The following is a 15,577-nucleotide window of genomic DNA, read 5'->3' as shown; positions in this document are numbered from 1 at the left end:
GCATGTGTGTAAACGTGTGATAAAACCCCCATTCGTCATTATTTCAAGGTCCTACATTGAATACCTGAATAGCCTAAACAATATTTCATACCTTTAAGGGAGTAATTTGAATGCTAAAATGTTATATGCTGCTAGTTTTATTTGTGAAAATGGAATGGTGTGGTGGATGAATTAAAATGAATAAGGTAGTTGTGAAAAGAAACAAAGGAAAAATGGTAGAAAAAAGAGGTGGAAAAGTTGTGAAAGAAAGAAAAAAAATTGTGAAAGAAGTTGAAAAGATAGAAAATTTGAAAAATCAATGAAGTGAAAAAAAAGTGTGAAATTGTGAATGGAAACACTACAACAAATATGTTAATTAACCACACTAAAAAGACAACGGTTTTATACACAAACTGTTGTCTTTTGGAATTTGACAACGGTTTTTACAAAAACCGTTGTCGTTGGCCGTATTTTAATAAAAAACGACAACAGTTTTGAAAAAACCGTTGTCTTATATATATCAAAGACAACAGATTTTAAAACCGTTGTCTATGAGCGGGTTTTTTATGACCTACAACAACGGTTTTAATTAAACGTTGTCAATGTGCGTGCTTTTTGAGCTATAAAAACCGTTGTCTTTGTGCGTTTTTTTTAAAGTCAACGACAACGTATTTAATAAAATGTTGTGTTAAATGGTTGTGTTTGGAATTTTTTAAAAATTAATTTGAATATAAAATAAGAAAAATATAAACTGAACAAAACACAACTTTTCTCTTATTCTATTCACAATTTCCCATCAAACCCTAACCTCATCCCCAATCTGCCTCCCTCGCCTCCCGTACACCATCGGAAACAAGCTGGAGATCTTTGTGACTTTGTAATCCAGTCCTAGGCAACATCAACCATGGTCTGAATCAAACTTTGTGAGATTCGTTTCATTCAACTGGAACCCTGTCGCAAAGTGAATTGGCACGAGTTGTGTTCTTTGCGAATCCTGTCGATATTTTGTTGGTTTATGTCTAACGGGAATGCGCTGGTTAGGAATGAATATAACTGAAACATAGGTATGATTATATTCAAGATTTGGGTTTCGGGAGCAAAGAGATCATATTGTTATGTTTTTTTAGTACAAGATTCTTTATCTTGTGTTTCTGCGATTTGTTTTCAGAAGCAAATGTTTTGTATTTGGAGTCGCCCATTGGTGTTGGGTTTTCTTACGCGACAAATTCTTTGTTCTATGAAGGTGTGAATGAGAGGCATGTTTCCTATTCTCGTTTGTGTAATATGTTCGATTTTATTGTCTTTAGGGAATTGGGATGTCTTCTCTTTTATCGGATGAAATAGTAGAATAGGTTTTGAATTGCAAAGCCTTTTGTCAAAAGTCTTTGTAAATCGTTCATAATATTACCTTTTGATGCCATTTTCAAAAGTGAAAAAGGATACTAGTGGACTTGTAGTAAGTACAATGTACGCGTTCACTTTGGGGGTTTTTTTTTTTGCTATCTTTTTCACTATATTGGTTTCATTTCGGACTTTTTTTACTGCTGCATCTTAATTTTGTTCTGTAATACAGCCTTGGACAACTTGATGTTCCTGCAAAACTAGTTCTTCAAGTTCCCGTAATATAAAGACAAAAGCTTGTATATCACTGGAGAAAGCTATGCTATTATATTAAACTTAAATTCCATCTTTATCACGAGATAAATCAGTTTAGACATAATGCTGGTATGATTATTTTCACAGGACACTATATTCCACAGTTGGCAAAGCTAATGCTTCAATTCAATGTGAAGGAAAAGGTGTTTAACCTGAAAGGAATTGCAGTATGTTGGGCTTCATCTGTGAAAAGATTTGGATTTACGTACCTCGAATTCGATTCTTGTGAAATGAAATTTGTGTTACTGATGCAGCTAGGAAATCCAATACTAGAATATGCAACAGACCTCAACTCAAGGGCTGAGTTCTTTTGGTCTCATGGATTGATATCCGATACAACTTACAGATTGTTCCCTTCTGCATGCAATTATTCTAGATATGTGAGTAAATACTACAGAGGCTCTGTGTCTCCATTCTGTTCCAGAGCGATGAGCCTTGTTACAACAGAAACCAGTAAATGTGTGGACAAATATTCAGGTACTAATTATTTTGTGCTTTACCTTGTCGTCGGGTTTATAATAGCTTTGGTTTATCAAATCGAGGATGTTATTTTTTTTCCTATTTATCTACAAAAATTTGGACATTGAATTATTAGGGATTCAAATGTGAAGATTATAAAGACTTAAAATTTTATACAACTATATATGTGAGTTCAGGGACAATTTATATATATATATATATATATATATATATATATAGATATATATATAGAAGAGATGATAAATGTACATAAAATGGTGGAATTAATGGTGGAATACAGCGTGATAATGGGAAGAATGGGGGATCGTTTGCTGAATATTTGGTATTTCCAAGAAGATCAAGGTTGCTATTGAGGAGTCGTAATACTCCAAATTGATGAAAATTTAGATTTAAGTTTACTTGTTCAATGATTCTGACTTTGTCAATAAAGGGTGGTGAGATTCACATTTACAATTTTCTACGTTTTCTTATATATTTTTATTTTGTTGACATTTTCTCAACTGTCAATTAATTCATTGGCTTAGTCCTAAATTTCAATAACAAGAGTATTCATCTTCATACTAATTAATATAAAAGGTTCATACAAAAGATTGAGTTTTCTGATATCTCGACTTTAATTTTAGTAAAATGCTTTAAGGTTTAAATTATGAAATTTACATAAGTTTTATGTTGTTGCACTCGTTCTGCAAGGTTTTGACTGCGTCAGATACAAGTACCCATGGTGGATTCTCCGTCCTTCGAAAACATGCTAATGAATGCCTGCCTCCCCTGGTAACTATTCGTTTTCTCCCGACTGCTCGATTCATGTCTGGTTTGTTCTTTTCTCATTGTTCCACTGTTGCTCTTGGATCAGGACATGTCCCAACAGACACCAACACAAGAACTTAGCCAAGGATTTGCATGACGTTGAATGGCATTTTAAGCATATTTTTAGAGGTGATTTCTGATTCCAACTACAGATTACTCCTTTGATTTTAGGTATTTTTATTGTTATTACTCACAAGCAAGTTGCTTGATTCATGAATTGCTATAAATGGTTCAAATATATATGATAAATATGTTTTATCCTATATTCCAGATTCACACTGACATATATTTGATGTAAACTTATCAGGTCAACCTCGAAGGCATTTGCTTACGACCGGATGGAAAGCATCATGTAATTCGTTTGTGGTAATACCATTAGAAACTGTTATCACGTGCTTTAGTGGATGTCTTTAAGTAGATCAATATGTGTAATTTGAAAAAAATGGTGTGATGATAGCTTAAGTAAACTTGAATTTTTGCTTTATCCTAATTATCATTCAACTCATTTTTTCCTTCAAGGTCACACTTGGTACATGAATCTAAAATGTGGAATGAGAATAGTGGTTACTGAAATTTATGCTGATGTCTTAATTGCATAGATTCTTTGTTGAAGCTCGCGTAACAGAGTCATTGTTTGATGGATGAGAATGGGATGTTTAACTGTGTGACAAATCTGTATGTTATCATTTAATGGCTTGTAAATACATTATAGGATTAGCACTTTGTGGGCTACAAATTAAATCGGATTTGCGACGTGCAGATGCGATATATTCTTTTAGAGTTGCTTGCAAAATTGGTTGCTGCTTGGTGAGTGGCATTTGAGTTGCTCGACCTTTCAAAATCATAATGGGAACCTCACATCGCAGGTTTGTGATGTGGCATTAATCTGTTTACAACTTGAAATGAAATCTTGGACCTGGGCCAATGGAGTACCTTACATTTATTTTTTTCTTTCACTACAAGAAAAATGCTAATCAACAACACTCAATCGACAACGGTTTTATGACAAAACCGTTGTCTTTCACTCAATAACAACGGTTTTAATCAAAACCGTTGTATTTGGGCGTTTTCTCAATAAAAAAGACAACAATTTTTTAAAAATCGTTGTCTTTTGAGGGCATAAGACAACAGTTTTTTAAAATCGTTGTCTATGAGCGTTTATTTTGGGCCAACAATGGTTTTTATAGACTGTTGTCTATGAGCGGGTTTTTATGACCTACGACAACGGTTTTAATTAACTGTCTATTAGCGTGTTTTTGGGATCTAGGACAACGGTTTTAAATCTGTTGTCTTTTCTTTCTTTTTTTTTAATACATATACATAAACGGTTTTTTCTCTTCTTTTTTTAATTAATTAATAATACATATACATATACGCTTAAGAGGAGAGAACACATAAAGGAAAGCCTAAACCCAATCCGGAAATCCCTAGCCCCAACCCATCGCCCCTTCGACCCAGCACAACTCCAACACCCTAATCGTCAATCGATCGCGAATTGCTAGCAGAAACAGCCCGAATACAACATTCCTCCGAACGCTGAATTGGATTCGTAGCTCTCAACCCTGGAACTACACCCTCTCAAAGCTGGTAAAAACCTTTAATCTCTCTCTTTTCCGATAGGTTCTTTTTTTGTTGTCTCGTTGACTCATCTCTCCATTCCATATCCACGATTCGCGAATAAATTTTTGTTGGATCGTTGTTCTTTGCTTCAAGAGCTTGCTGGAGTCGCTATTCCAATTGCAAGAATCTATGGTCTCGAAACCGGGTGAGAAATATTTCTGAACATCTATGGTTATGGAAAGAAAACAAAAGCTTCACGAGGACCATCGCATCCTTCTGCAAATCGGACCCAATAGAGGTGTTTTCTTTCTTCCCAATTCCATTCTTGATATCGTACTTGCATGCATTTCTCGTGTTTTTTAGGACTCTTATAACACATTCATATATCTGTATGTGTGGTGTAGATGTTTAGTTTAATTTATGGAAAACATCCAAGTTACTAGACGTACGAGGCGAGGAATGTAATTTCCTCTTCAATTATCGAGCTCTTGAATTAATGTTTAGTCACAATGGTAGAGTATTATATTTTTCATTATATTTGTATAGAAATGGGAGCATGCTAATACTTCTGAATTATTGTTTAGTCATAATGTAAATTGTTCATATGCTGATGCTTTGCTGGGTACTGTTCTTTTGAATCATGATGGGTTTGTCTTTGTGATTTGATTTTTATTTGGAGTGGATCTCCCGAAATGTAAATAGCTGGAATCAATGGAATATAGAGCCAGATATTTGGTTCTGATTCTTTGGAAAATTATGCATAAAATTGAAATTTTTAGATTTGGATTCGAAGTTCCTACCACAAAGTGGGGATCTTTTAGACTTTATTGTTGGAAAAGTACTAAAACTGATTGTTTACATAATCAAGAATTTACAAGATTCAGACGTTTTCTTTCCAATTTTTTAATAAATTAATCTAATTCTGAGTGTCAACCTTTGTCATCTATTTAATTAATCTTTGTGTGACAAATGTAAACAATTCATGGTTTAAAAGTAGGATTGATTCAAAAAATTTGATTTTCCAGTTAAAAATTTGGGGGGATTCGACATTTTCCCACATACTTCCAATGATTAACTTGCAACTAACACTATGATTATGTTGATATACAAAATTTATGGGGATAGGAAGGAATAAGCTAGACTACCTTGCTACGGTGGATGTAGATCCAAGCTCACCAACTTACTCGAAAGTGATATATAGGCTGCATATGCCTTACATTGGTGATGAGCTGCATCATTTTGGATAGAATTCATGCAGCTCTTGCCATGGTGATGCATCTGTTGCGCGCCGCATTCTTGTCCTACCTTCACTTGTGTGAGTGGTCAAATTTGTCGAAGATAAATCGATTGCATCACAAAACATTTACCTTAAACATTTTAGGAAAATTTTGTGTCATGGTTTCTTTGTCAACTTTCTATGTATAAAAAGGTACAAGGGGCCATTCATGCCACATCCACATTTGAGTTTTGTTCCTGTGTTTTTGTGTAGAAACCTTAATGCAGTGATGAAAGATGTTTGTTTGCTGCGAGTGTTTTTTTTACAACAGAGGTTATTACTCATTTTTTTAACATGTGCCTCTATTGCCTTTATCTCAGGTCTGGTCGTATTTATGCGGTCGATACCCTAAAGGATCCAAGGGCTCTAAGTTACCTAAATTTGTTGACCCCAAAGATATAATACAAAAAACTGGATTAGCATTCCCCCACACAGCTCACTGTCTTGCTTTAGGTGAGATCATGGTGTCTTGGAGATAAAGATGGAAAGGCCAAAGGAAATGGATTTATTCTGCTCGACTCAGATTTCAATTTCAAAGGAAAGTACCTTTGTTATGACCCGTGTCCTAAATATAGACTTAGTATTTCATTGGCATTTCTTCAAACTTCATAGATTCACATCTTTTTGTTTGATGTGAATTTTTGTGCAACCATCACTGAAAAAATTGTCTCTTGCTAACTGAATGTCGAATGACATCGTGAACTGGTAAATGACTTTGATTTTTTCATGATGGGTGGGAGAAGCCAGGTCACAACCCCCTTTTCGGCTACGATTTCTGGTACCAACCTCGGCATAAGACCATGATCAGCACTTCATGGGGAGCCCCTGCTGCCTTCACCAAAGGTTTTGACCTTCAGCACATTTCGGATGGTCATTATGGAAGACATTTGCACGTATATAGTTGGCCAGAGGGTGAGTTGAAACAGACTTTAGACCTTGGAAATTCCGGTCTCTTGCCTTTGGAGGTATATTGCATTTTATTGTTATCTGCCTTTGTGTATTAAATTTTTTTCTGTTTATTTTTTTCTTGACTCATGTGATGCCATAGTTGAATTCAGATAAGGTTCTTGCACGACCCATCTAAATATACAGACATGTTTGTGATTTTCATGTATGTGTATGAGGTTTTTGAAACAAAGAGAACCAAGACCTGTATAAATTTAGTGTCAGATAATGATGCAGACAGAGTTTTCTACCTTCTAAAGCATTTATACAACATATTTTAATATCTTGTTATTGTTTCTTAACTTTTTAGGTTTTTACCAAAAATCTTGCTAGCAGTGACAAGTTCAAGACCGGTGTACAACAAGAAGTTGAAAAGACGATGCTAAGTGTGCATCAGAGCGACATTCGATTTGGAAGCCTCCCGGTAATGGTGAAATCAGATTTGTGCTCTGAGAAAGAAACCGAGAAAATTAATTTTGAATTCGACAATGGAGGCTAGTTTATTATCAAGGGTGCTGAGAAGGTGAGGGTTTAGTTTTATAGTGGTTTTCTGTGTATTCTTGCAATTGTTGGTAAAGTTCGAACATGGGAGTTTCTAGAATCAATTAAAACGCAGAATGATGTGGTAGGTCAAGATTTGTCTTGGTTAATGTCTTTTATCCACACCAATTCACGCTTTAAATGGCTACACCAGTAGTAGAGCAAAAAACTCAGGAGCTTTATATAATTTCACTTCTCACCATTTACTTATCACCACTTAACCATTTTATTGGTGACTTAGAAGTGTTCTTCTGTGACCATGATCAGAAGTTGCTTATATGACATATTTTTTGCGTCCAAAAGTATATCATGTTTACTTAGTAAACAAGATTCCATCCATGTTCCATTTTTGTTATATTACATGTAATTTGCTTTTATTATTCATCTTGTTTTTGTTCAATTACTGCCTGAATATCTATTTGCCATGTGTATTTCATAATAAGATCAATTAATACTCCACTATAAAAGAGACAGTGAGTGGTGTAGGACAATAGATTCGATGTTCTTACCTAAATTAAGCAAATATATTTATCTGACTACCCATTCAAGGCAAAACATATATCGCATGGTCGAATCTGAATTTGAACACTCACGAATCCTATGCAAGTTTGAACAAAAGCACAAAGCCAAAACACTAGACATCCACCTAGGAATTCAGTTCCGCAAAGATTTCTCCTTATATTCTACTTGGGTGCGTGTTTGCTGAAATTTGAATTGCAAATTTAATTGTGCAGGGCTTTCATCTGATATCTACCATCCAGCCACTCTTCCACCTCAGTTCAACATCGTTTTGGCTGTTCTCTGCCGCTGCACCACCCTGAACCTCCTTCGTGGTTACAGCTTGTTTGCTTTGAGTTTATGGGATATTCCAGCACGTTCCAGTCCCCTTTTCCAGCAAGGTTTGGCTCCTACATCTCCAATTCGTTTTACTTTGTTCCAGCCCACTTTATTTTGGATTATGGATAATATTTGGGCTCATTTTCAGCTTCCAATCGGCATTTCCAAATTTTTGTCCGAGGTATAGGGGCTGCCCAAAAATGGGAATTTAAAGCCTCGATTTAAATTTCTATCCGCCTCCTTTTTTGGTGAAGGTATTTTAGTTTGTTGGTGGAGATCACTTGCTATAGAGTGTATATTGCTTTGTGATATTGGAGGCCTTTATATTCTTACTCAAAATTCCATATGGATCAGATTAACACTTGTTGATATTTATCAAGTCGATCATCCTTTGGTTCTACGAAATGAATATGATTTCTGAATATAGTTGTGATGTTACATATTAATATTTTTATTTACTTTTGACATTTGATAATCTAAAATCCTTATTATCTAATCTAGATACGTGGCATGTACACTCTGATACGTGATGTTGAAGCAACAAAACACGATATTGTATTGTATTTTGATTGGTTGATTCGCTTGGTAGGATTTTCTGTTTACGTTATTAGCCAATTTTGTTTTCAATATGGACTTAATTGCCTTTCTTCCACATGTCAAATAGGTTGTTGAACATGGTCTTGGACATCTGCACTTCACATAGAAGTTTGTAAGCTGTAATTACTCCAACTGGTAAGCCCCTGTCATGAATTATCTGTGATTAGTCAACATATTTTCTTGAAAATGGATGTACTCTTTGAAGGTACTGCCATAGTCTGTTACCACGCCTTCATTGTAAGGCTCAAAATAAGTTAGCTTTCATTTCCAAGAGCATTAGGAACGCCGGAAAATCGAGAAAAATGAAAATACTGCAATAAATTAAGGAGCATTAGGAGCTGGAGAAGAGCTTCTTCACCAACATCTAAGCAAATATTATCACATGTTGTATTGTTTTACCTATATTTTATTAGTGTCGTTCTTTGTCATTTTATTGATTGTTTACATATCTCAATGTTGTAATATTATTTTCGAATGTTGGAAAATTGTATATTAAATTTTTATTTTGAATTTTGTATCTTAAATGATTTCTAATACTAGAAAATTGTGTATTAAATTTAATTTTTTTTTTGTTTTTTATTTGAAAAATGACAACGGATTTTCACCGTCATTGTAGGTTTTTTAAAACTGTTGTTGTATGTCCAGTTATTAAAAAGACATGCCCAAAAACAATAGTTTTTCACCGTTGTCTTTGAAGGAAAAGACAACGGTTTTTCACCGTTGTAAAACCGTTGTCGTTGAATTAAAATACAACAGTTTTTAACCGTTGTCTTTGAGCATCCCTTTTAACAACACTGCTTTTAACAACAGTTTTTTAGGGCCTACGACAACGGTTTTTAACCGTTGTTGATAAGTATTTTTCTTGTAGTGAAAGGAGTTGAAGTTAGATTGAGCATAAATATAAATTACTCCTTATTTTGAATTCTTATTCCTTCATTTGTAGCCATGAGCCAGACCTTACATTATAAGTTGATTAAATCCTATTGGCCGAGTCTCAGTTACCCAATATACTAGTGGAGAAGAGTTGCGAGAATTTAGCATATGGACTGTTGATTGATACTTTTAATGATTATGAATTTTTGATCGAAACACGCACACACTATTATTCTTTGCGTTTACCTGATTATGAGTGTTTTTTTATTAATATTCTATATTTGATCTTATGCTACCTTGAAAAGTCTTCATGATCTATGAATGTGTGAATTGAAATTGGATAAGGGTGTTTTGAACGTGAGTTGCGGAGATTGTGAGTTTATGTGGTTATTTGGTTATGATTAAAATTTTCAAGTGTTAGTAGGTTGGATGAGATTGGATTTGAATTTTTGAAATTATTTTTGAGGCCATTGCTCCATGATATTTCTTGGCTATTCTTGTTGTTTTTTGGTGAGTATTAGTTTTTGGAATTTGATTTTGAATAGTTTTGCTCGGGACTAGCAAAAGTCTTAGTTTGGGGGTATTTGATAAGTGTATTTTATACACTTAATTTATATATGATTTTAATTGTTAATTGTTGGTTTCGAGTAGATTTATGTGGGTGTTTTGTTGTTTTTGTGATTGTATGAATTATTGAAGTGTTGTTGAAAAATGAGATTTAAGGAGAGAAAATGGAGAAAGGAATTAAAAGAATTTGAGAAAAGAAAATAATAAAAAGAAGAAAAGAAAAGAACAGACAAGAAACGAGAAGGAAAGTTATTGGGCTTCTTAGTGGGCTTATGTTCAGCGCTGCTCTTTAGCGCTAATGAAGAGGAGGAAGAGAGCTATCGTGCTATGTGTTGAAGGCGAGAGAATTTTGACAGAACGTTATGCGCGCCCGCCTAGGATTCTTAGAGCGCCTGCGCGTGAAGAGATTTTAAGGATTTTAAAATTGTCGGGAAGGAAAGTTTTTATTCTCTTGGGATTTTTGCTGGGCTTTTGTGTGACGATATAAAAAGATTTCTTATCAGACGATTGGGGGAGAGCCGCCACAATACGTACAGATCAGAGGTGTGATCGTGAATTTTTTGAAGGATTTTGGGCGTACTTGAAGAACAAAGACGGAGCTTGATCGACCGGACATGGCGTCGACGACAGATTTGTTTTCTACTTTTTATTTATTTCTAAATATGTTTGGATTTATGAATTATTGTTTTATTCAGAATTTTATTATGAACTAATTTTTATAGTCTAGAGGTCGGATGGAACCTGGTGTAGACGCTTTTATGAATTTTTGATTTTATTGAATTGAGTTTCTTCTAGATTAATTTTTTTTTCTAGAATTGAATGTCTTTTCAATTACTTGATCAATAATTGATTTGTTATATTTATTTGAAATCTGGCACTCGGGAGAGGAGATTTTGAATAGAACCAATAGAAAACACACTGTTAATTAGTTATATAACTCGGGAGAGTGTATAATTTTAACAGAGCTTTTAAAAAGAACATTGTTTTGAATTGATCACTGCAAGTAGATTCTTAATAGGGATGTTGGAATTGAATTGTAGTTGATATATTTTATTCGGCACTCGGGAGAGGGAATAATACACTTAAGTGTTCTTGGCTATTAATTGATTGAAATTCATGAAGATTAATTAATTAGGATTGATTGTTGTTGAAACCAGGTGAAATCTATACCTCTAGACCATTTTTCTCTGATTGATTTTTATCTGAAAGTTGTGTGCATGCTATAAAAAACAAACTCATTGATTATTTTATTTTTCTGCAAAATTCTCAAATATTGATTTTCTAGATAAATTTTGGACTATTTTAAATACAAGAAGTGAATATTTTCAATTTACTCTCTGTGGTATCGATACTTGATTTTATCACTATATTAAAATTTGACACTCGTACGCTTGTGAGCAATTTTCACAACAACAGCTCATATACAAATCAGTCTACGGCTATCGGAATAGGGTAACCATTGCAGTTGGCCGCCCGTGGAGAGAAACTGTTGCAACTGATGAGCCACACCAAGAATACAGAAACGAGGAGTAGATTAGGTTTAGAGTGTCGGTGGAAAATTGGAAAACATGGGTTGACCGATTGAAGGAAGTAACAAGTAAACTTTCAATGGAAATATGGGTTGACCGGTTGAAAGAGGTGAAATGTAAACTTTTAATGGGTTAAGTCGGTTAATGTCTTTAGTTTTGACACCTAATTTGGATGGAAGGACCTACTGTGGAAAGACGGTAAAAATCGAAGGACCAAATTGGGTCAATAAAAAAATAAAAGACTAAATCAGGAGAGAGACCTAAAATGAAGGACTAAATTGAGAATTATCTCATATTTATTGATTAATATTTACACAAATTTTTGCTTTTAATCTGGCCAATTAATTGCATGTTTGTTGTTCAATCTTGACTTGAAAAAAAAATTGAAAATAGCTTCAAAAATATAAATCAACACATGGTTAAACCGACTAGAAATAATATTAAATATTCGGTTTCAGTGTGAGATTTTAGGCAAAAGCTGAAATTCTATAGTTGCGACTTGCGAATGCGTTTTTGTTTAATTAAATTCAATTAAAAATAATTGGTGTAACGCCCTATTTTTGTCTTAAATGAGTTTATTTGAGTTAATCGGAGATTACAGAGTTCACGAGCCGACTCGATTTTGATCAGGGTCCTTTTTGCAAAAATTAGATTTTTCAGGGACTAAAACGCAAATTGTGGATTTTATATATTATCTACTCTTAGAAATTGGTTGACAAAGTCTTCTTCTTCCTCCTCCAAACCGTGAGCTCCATTGAAGACGCCTCCAACCTTTTCCAAGCTTCCAGATTTCAGTCCGAGCTCGATCCGGCCGTTGGAATTTATTTCTGAAGGCAGATTATCGATCACTCCAGTGAGAGCTCTGTTATATCGTAAGTTTTTCTACGATCGGATACATTCTAGTTTTTGGATGTTGTTAGAATCGTTCTAGATTCGAGTATGTTGTTCTAGACAGAGTTCTGATCGTTTATTATCTGTCGGTTTTGAATTAGAGCGACGTTCGGATTTGTTATGATTTTTGGAAGCCATTTTCGAAAATGTGGATTTTGAGATTGATGGGTTTGCTTTGTTTTGGTTGTCTTAGAATTTTTATGAGGTTATATCTCTATTGAACTGCTGTCTGCATTGTCGGTTTGTTCAGTTATAGCTGTTATGCTGTCGGTTTGAGTTTTGGAAGATTTGAACCGTTTTTGAAGTTGTTGAACTTGGCTTGTAAGTCGATCATGGTAATTGATCTTTGATTATATCTGAACAGATTCGTTTGGAGTTGTCAAGCCCTGTGTTAGCAGCATTTGGTCGTTGAGAATTGGACGAAGAACGGTAAAGAGATTACCTTGAACCGTTGCCTTTGTTGTTGGATTGTTTAGTTGTTGATTAAACCTTTTGTTGTAGCTTATCCAGAGTTGGAACTACTGCATTGAAAGGTAAAAGCAGTCATCGTAGCAGGATAGCATACTCGGGACTGTTGGTTCTCGAGTTTCCCCTTTTTAAATCACATATTGCATTGATACTTGTTCTAGCACGTGGAACTTGTAATTGCTGATTGATTGAGTTTTTGTTATGTGGCTTATGTTTATGTTTCTGTTATGCATTCATCTTGAGCCTACTTTGATTTCAGCGGGCAGAACCGCCCTTTTTGTTAGACGTTTGGGAACTATGATTGAGTGGCCTAGGTTGTAGTATTTCGCCTAGTGCTAGCATACTCATTATGGTTGCTCAAAGTCTAGAGGAGTGGGATACGTGGCACTACCTCGATTGGGAGAGTCGGTGAGTCGTTACGTGATCTCATCCTCGGGATCCCAAAAGCAGAGCAATACTCCCGTGTTTATCAGAATCGATATCCTGGTTTTTAAAGACATGCATATCATTAACTTCGACTTGAATATGTGGTTTGATAACATGTTTGTATATTCATTACTTGATATGTTGCTTTTACTGGGATTATCATTCTCACCGGTTATCCGGCTGTTGCTTTGTTTTGTATGTGTACTTGGCAACAGGAAGGGCAGGATCAAGTCAGCATAGACCTGGTTAGCGTCCAGAGCAAGAGATAGAAGTGAGACTCGTTTAGAAGTCGAATCAGCATGTCAACCTAGTTATGTTTTGCGATCATGTTTAGTCATTCGAACTTCTCGTATATGTTTTGTAAGCAAGAAACGATGTAGGTGCTATTGAATTGAATGTTGCTCTTCCCTAAACCTTTCTTGTATTGTTATTGGAATGTCAAATACTCTTAATGCAAGTGTTTAGGTTTTGATTGAGTTTATTTCAGTGCCTTAACCTTTCTGGGCGAGGGGACGGCGCGGGCGCGCTTCCTTTGGCGCGGGCGCGCTGGGATTTGCGGGGCGTAGGCGCGGGCGCGCTGATGTCAGCGCGGGCGCGCGAGCCTCCCTTTTAAAAAAAAAAAAAATTGGGTTCTTGATCACTTATCGCTTGTTGTCTGATATTAGTTGATTAGAAACGAGGTCTCACAATTGGACTGTTAAATAAAAATAAGATTGTTAATTCTAAAAATTAATTAATAATTATTCTAGGGAATTCAATCGTGATTGTGAATAATTCTTGATTGATTAAATCCAATATGTGACAATAATTGATGTCTCATACCGTTGTGTGTTCCTGACCATTTTCTTAAAATTTGAATTCTTCTGGAATTTGCATTGTTTCTTAAGTTTAATTAATTTATTTGCTTTATAATAATTTATTTTATTTTCATTAGTTAAATAATTCAAAAAAAAATTCTCATTTTGATTTGCCTAGATTAAATTAAATAATTTATATCTTAGTAATTAAACAATAGTCTCTGTGGGATCGACTTGGACTCAATCCAATTATATCATAACTTGACCTAGTACACTTGCTAGAATTTTTCAACCGAAATCATCGGTTAGAGATCATGTATGGGAGGATATTGAGGCTTTTGGGCACATCTGGTCGGGAAAATAAGGAGATCCCCGGACTGTAGGGGTGATTGGGTTATCTCTGGGACAAATCCTCAGGAAGCATGCCGACCTACACCACAGGGGACTTTCCTTTCCCTCGGGACAAGGCCTCAGAATCACCAGGAAGGAAGGACTGCTGCTTGCCCGAGCCAACCTCTTGCCGAGCCTTCTTCAAAGAATTTCGCACCAGTTGCTCGGAGGAAGACTACTTGGACTCGATAGTTTTCGAGGAAACCTCGGGCTTCTTCCTTTTCAACCTCTTCATGATAGCTCGTACATCTGTCGGCATCTCAGCTCTGCCTATTCTATCATCTGTGAAAATTTTTGAACATAAAGGAAAGAGTCAGTAAAAGTACATAACATAAAGGAGTAAAGGATTAGGAAGATTAGAAGTTCCTACCCAGATCTCCTCGAACTTCTATCCATTTTTTCTACAGAAGCCATACTTGCAGAGCAGGTTATCTTCAATCAAGCTCTCAACGTTGAAGGTTTTTACACTTATGATGGCAAGGAAGTTGGTAAAATCATTGGTCGGCTGGGCTGGAACAGATGGGGTTTTTAATTTCATAGACCAGTTCATCCCACATAGTTGGTTGGACCGAACAAAGAAGTACTTGTTTGTCCAACCCTTAGAGGAGCTCGATTTCCCTTTCAAAAATTGGTTCTCGAGTCAGATGGATATATAGAACCAACCCGGGGCAGTCCTTTTTATCTGGATAAATTTCAAAAAATTCCCTACGTCCAAGGGGATCCGAAAAAAACTAAAAAGAACGCCTAAGGAGAGAATTTAACTGAAAGATTTAGGGGAAATTTGGCTCAAACACACATGGAAATATTCACACACAGACTATACAATATCAGGGATGGGAAACCTCAGACCCATTCCTACTTGGTCTACACTGAAACTACGGAAACCCTCGGGGGTTTATGGGCCCGGTCCCGGTGCTTCAGAATCAGCAAGTCAAAGGTATCGAGCATACCCGAGCTAA

General features: G+C 35.4%; 1 long non-coding RNA gene across 3 annotated transcripts; it reads left to right on the top strand.

The window, feature by feature from the left end:
* The first annotated feature begins 4,192 nt into the window (after positions 1 to 4,192).
* Positions 4,193 to 9,201, top strand: LOC140883598 (uncharacterized). Of its 3 annotated transcripts, XR_012150426.1 has the most exons (9): positions 4,193 to 4,509; positions 4,636 to 4,780; positions 6,079 to 6,723; positions 7,014 to 7,226; positions 7,978 to 8,142; positions 8,229 to 8,334; positions 8,582 to 8,665; positions 8,745 to 8,812; positions 8,883 to 9,201. It is a non-coding gene; the product is annotated as an uncharacterized lncRNA (long non-coding RNA). The 3 variants fall into 3 exon arrangements; XR_012150425.1 differs by lacking the exon at positions 8,582 to 8,665; XR_012150424.1 differs by lacking the exons at positions 8,229 to 8,334; positions 8,582 to 8,665 and having other exon boundaries at positions 4,194 to 4,509; positions 8,883 to 9,199.
* The last annotated feature ends 6,376 nt before the right edge of the window (positions 9,202 to 15,577 follow it).

Source organism: Henckelia pumila, chromosome 2, assembly GCF_033568475.1.
Source record: "Henckelia pumila isolate YLH828 chromosome 2, ASM3356847v2, whole genome shotgun sequence".
NCBI lineage: Eukaryota > Viridiplantae > Streptophyta > Magnoliopsida > Lamiales > Gesneriaceae > Henckelia > Henckelia pumila.
Note: the sequence above shows the minus strand (reverse complement) of the source record. Positions and strands in the feature narration are given on the sequence as shown.